The sequence below is a fragment of the Mus caroli genome, chromosome 4, assembly GCF_900094665.2.
Source record: "Mus caroli chromosome 4, CAROLI_EIJ_v1.1, whole genome shotgun sequence".
NCBI lineage: Eukaryota > Metazoa > Chordata > Mammalia > Rodentia > Muridae > Mus > Mus caroli.
Window position 1 is genome coordinate 57,441,998 of NC_034573.1, and position 5,358 is coordinate 57,447,355.

A 5,358-nucleotide genomic window follows, 5' to 3' on the forward strand; every position below is an offset into this window, starting at 1 on the left:
GGCACACACTGTCCTAGGCAGATCCTTTCCTGCTGTAGATACTGGGAGCTTTACTGAACTCGATGTTCAACTCAGATTCACTCCTCCTTGTGGGGCATTTGTCTGCCTCTAGGCTGGGTAGGGGTCCCCAGGAACATCACACTCCTTTGAAAATTAAACCATCTTTGTTCTTGGCCCTCAACTTGGGCCCCTAAGTGTCTTCTAAGTTCACTAAGAACACCGACCTGGAAGCCTTTCTTATCACCTTTGGGAGGTTGATGTATGTGTAGGTTTCACTCCTGCTAGGCAGCTTCATGAGATGAGAGAGGGATGGTACCCCTGTCCGGGACCTAAGTATCATCAGGCTTGCCATGTACCCCCCTTGACCATGAATCAGCCACTCTGGTGTAGGAAAGGAGCCTTTGTCTCAACAAGCGGGCTGAGGGAGCTGCACAAACCTGGCTTGAGGGATCATTTTGTGCAAGACATTTACCAAGTTCTGGTGAGTTTGTGCCACAGCTCTACAGTCCCTGGCTGCAGTCCCATGCCCTCCCCACATCCTGTTATAAAAGCACTGCATCCTCCAGGCACCAGTTATCTCTTCCCAAGACTGGTGCCTCTGAGTGCCCTCAGCATGGAGCTACACACAGTTCTTGTGATGTTGAGCCTCCTGCTGCTGTTGGAAGCTCAGAACCCAGAACATGCCAACATCAACATAGGCAAACCTATCAACAATGAGACCCTGAGCTGGGTAAGTGCCTGCCCGGGACCTTGACATGGGCACTGATGGTGGCTACTCTTTGCTCTGGACTTTCCCTTCCCTGATGTCTATGTTCATCTCCGAACTCCTGGTACTGCCCTTCCCTTTCCTGGAGACCTGGTGGCATCCCCCTGCCTCCAAACCCAGAAGCATCACTGAGGTCTCTCAGCAGGGGACAGAGCAGTAGCATGGCTGATTTTTGAGTTGCCCATTGGAGCTTCAGTCTTCCCATGTATGGTTCAGAAGTCATTGCTTGCTTGGCCCTCATCACGGCTGACTGCCAATGTCCATATTACAAGCCCTGCTCATCTTTGTGCCTGCTTCTCCCCAGCTCTCTGACAAATGGTTTCTCATTGTGCGGCTGTCCGAAATCCTAAGGCCCGGCAGGAACTTCAAAAGAGGCTGACAGTATTTTTTTTACATTACCCACAGCCTGAGGAACACAATGAATTTTCTGGAGTATCACACCATGTGAGTCCGTCTAACTGCCAGCCCACCCTTTACCTGGCCTCCATGAGTTGATGCCTAGAGACCTGAGCAAACTGTCTCTGCCTGGCTTCCCCATGCACCTTCAGGAATGGGGACAGCTGTCTTGGCTACCTGCCTGTTGCCCCTTCGCTAACCCGGTATAGTCAGTTCACCTCTCCATCAGTTGTCCACTCTCTCTTTGCTTTTTAGAGGTGGCCAGTGTGAATCTTACACCAACCATCTGAAATTCCAGAGACAGAATGGGACCTTCTCCGAGTATGGTGAGGGTGGGAACTCATGGCTTTCTGGCAGGGTATTGCAACTGTACAAGGAGGCAGCAGAACAGGCCAGTTAGGTCTGTGAAATCACACTCTGAGACTTGTAAGTGGAAGGAGATTTCAAACCGGAGTCCAGCTGCCAGGACAGACTTGCTATGATCATTCTTTTTGAACCTTTGTGAGCTCAGAGGGGAAACCCATGGGTTTGGAAGCCAGTGACTTCAGCACCCCTCTGCCCTTGTCGTCAGCGACAGCATTGAGGAGGGAAACTGAATGCTGGTGGGACAGATCAGCCACTCATATGTTTTAATTGTACTGAAGCAGATGTTTTAATGTTTAAGCAGAAGTGTTAACTATGCCCCACCACCACACCACCAAGGGCCCTATCCAAGTCCCCAGCCGGACCATATCTATAAAGAATGGGAATTGAGGCTTTGACCCAACGGAGGCTGAACACATGGCAGCCACAGGGAGCCCCAGGCACTTGTCCATACCTATGTGCTTCCTTCCCTTGGGGATGGGGACCACAGCATCATTCTAGTGACTTACAAAGGCCTTCGTCCTGCATAAGAAGGAGGAGATACCATTGCCCCCATGATAGTGCTGAAGAAACACGGGGCCTTCATGTTTGCCTTTTACCTGAAGAATGAGAAGAAACGGAGACTGTACCTCAGCGGTAGGGCCCTCTCAGCCCTCGTCCCCAGCACCACTGGGCCTAACTCTTGGTCACCCACCCACATCCCACATTCCTACCTGGCCTCCCATCTACTGGACCATTTCCCAGCACAACCCTGGATCCCTTCTCCATTGCAGCTAAAAAGCCAGATATCACCCCAGAGCTGCTGAAAGTATTCCTGAAGGCTGTCAAACACATGGGCATGGATAAATCAGAAATCATATTTTTTGACTGGAAAAAGGTAAATGAGGAGGCTGTATGATGGCACCCCAGCAGTGCTCCCATTGTCAGTGACCCTAGAGGCTCAGAGAGGGCAAGCTTCCGGTTAAGGCAGCTCAGCGAGGCAGGTATCTTGCCGTTAAGAACTCTCCTGCCTACTGTGACAGCTGAGATTCACAGAGATCCTAGATGGGCAGTGAGCCTGAGGTGGCTGAGGTTAAGTAGGAGATCCTGGAAAGCTTGTGGAGGATAAGAGGAAGATCAGGAGGGGTCACTGAGGGACAGCCAGAGCCAGGGTCCCAGGTTTCTCTCTGCCCTTCATATTCACTATCTATCCAAGCAGGAGTTTTGATTGACATCTTCCATGCCACCCCAACTCTAGCAACCCCGATGGCTTTGATAGGCAGGGATGACCCACACTGAGACTCCTTGATGTCCAGTCTACACTTGTGCTGAGGGAGAGGCCACATCAGTTTCTTTTTTCACCCAGGCGAAGCCATGGGATCAAACGATCACCTTGCATGTAGTTCGAGATACTCAATGCTTTTGTGACTCCATTCTCTGGTCAACTGAGCCTTTCCTGGCATCACCAGCTCCCAGATTCCCAGGGGGAGGTGCCTGCATACAGACACTGCCATTTAGCCATTTCACAACATGGCTTCGCCACCCCACAACCAGTGGATCCAGTAGACTCACCCTGCACCTGTGGGCAGAAGTGTTTAGATAATGCCTGCCCTTTGGGGGGTTCTGCTCACACTCAATGGGGTGAATAAACCAGAGCTCAGAGATGAGGAACGACTTACCCTAGACTAGTGGTTCTCAAGGATGAGTCTCAACCTGTATGTCAGGTGTCCTGCAGGTCATATACTTAAGATTTATAACAGTAGCTTAATCACAGTTATGAAGGAGCAATAAAAACATGGTTGGGGGGCACCACAACACACACACACCAAAAAACATGTAAAGTTTCACATTATTAGGAAGACTGAGAACCACTGTTCTGCCACTGCAGGGGAGCCATGGTAGATCTAAGGCACAGCTGGTTGACACTACCATGTCATTGTGGCCAACAACTGTGTTTACCCCCCATACTCATTTTAAAATATGTATATTCATTGCTGGTGTGTGTGAATGTGTATGTGTGAGAGTGTGTGTGTATATGTGCATGTTTCTGTGTGTATATGTGTGTGCATGTGTGTGTGTGTGCATGTGTCTGTGCATTTTGTGAGTGTCTATGTGTGCATGTGTTGGAAGGTGTTCTTGTGTGTGAGTGTATGTCCACAAACTTGCCATAAGACATGTGTGGATGTCAAAGGACACCTGTGGGCTATGTCCTCTTCTACCATTCTCTCATGGGCTCTGGTTAAGGCTGGTTGAACTTCAAGCTGCCACTCAGACTTACCTACCTTGCCAAGATTTTTGTTCGGCCTATTTGTTCTATTTTGATTTGTTATTGCATCTAACCTTGCAGCCCAGGCTACCATGCTGCAACTCATAGCAATCCTCCTGCCTCAGTATTCCTGAACCCAGTCATGTGCCACCACCCACTCTGCTCTCCTCCCTGATATCATCTAGGATAGATGCAGTCAGTAGAAGAATCTTGAGCTGGGGAAGGAGACCAAGAAAGATCCTGAGGAAGGCCAGGCATGAACTCAGCTCTCTGAACTCCGTGGGCTGTCCCCAGGCTCACCAAACCCCACCCCCTCCTGTGCACTTTGATTTTGTCTCTGCAACAATAAAGGTTTGTTGAAAGAGTCAATATCATTTCTTTGCTTCTTTCCTTTTTCTCCCTCCCTCCCTCCCTTCGTGGAGAGTCCTGAGAGGAGCCTTAGCTAAGTCCAATAAACCCTGCCCAGGGAATCTAAGAGGGCTTCCTGGAACGAGCATCAGAGACAGGCTAGAAGAAACTGACAGAACCCGATGCTCTTCCTAGAATCCCTAAATACTTTAGGGCACAGCTGGGGAAGACAAGGCAGGAGACCCAAGCATCAGTGAGAGGGGGAGGGGAACAAAGGTATACAGTTCCTGTCACAGGGCCTTCACTTCAGAGGGGCCACTCTAATCACTGGAAGGGAGGTGACTGGGGAGGGAGGAAGGTTCATGTCAATGCTAACAGGGTCACAGTATAAAAGGCCAAGGCTAGGCGACATGGTAGACTTGGGCCTAGATTAGACAGTCTGCATGTCCCCACGAAGACTCATCAGGGTGCCAATGGGGGACACTGTGAGATGACACTGCTTCCCTAGAGGCCAGATGACATCGATTGCACAATTGTGACCGGAGTTCCTGAGGCACAGTCCACTCAGTGGCAAAGACAGGGTCTGAGATCATCTTTACACTTGACTAGATTGGCAGTCCCCTAGGGGATGTACTCCATGTGTATCTGTGAGGACATTTCCAGAGAGAGCTGCCACCCTCACTGTAGGCAGCACCATTCCTCAGGCTGGGGTCCCCCACTTAACCAAAAGCAGAAAACAAGCTGAGCATCCACAAATCATTTCTGCCTGCTAAGCTTATGGCTGTCCCGACTGGATGCAGTATGTCTTGGTGGACTGTGTCCCTCCTCACCCCCACTACCCCCGTCGTTAGCTTTTTGTCACTTATTTTGTCACAGAACCTGGAAAGACACCTGATGCAGCACCCTGCTCTGTCCGTGAATGCACTGAGGCAGAGTGAATCACAGTCGCTGCAACACGCATGCCCAGAGTCAAGCTGGCCACAGGCATAGGGTGCTATGGAAGTCTCTGGAAGGAGACTCTGGCCTGGGGCTTTGTCACACACTTCCTGCTGAGTGTCTCCCACTGTTTCTGGCCTGGGAATTCACACAGGCCTTGCTCATCTGGCCTCTGCAGGCAAAGGACAGGAGAAGCAGGGGAGGCAGATGTGAGCAGAAGCCTGAGCAGATTTTGAATAATATGCAGCAAGTACCCTGGGGGAGACCTTAGCTGGATGTCCACTTCCTTGCCTGCACCCTCGCC

At 50.5% G+C, this 5,358-nt stretch overlaps 1 pseudogene; it reads left to right on the top strand.

The window, feature by feature from the left end:
* The first annotated feature begins 613 nt into the window (after positions 1 to 613).
* LOC110293750 lies at positions 614 to 3,973 on the top strand (annotated as a pseudogene).
* The last annotated feature ends 1,385 nt before the right edge of the window (positions 3,974 to 5,358 follow it).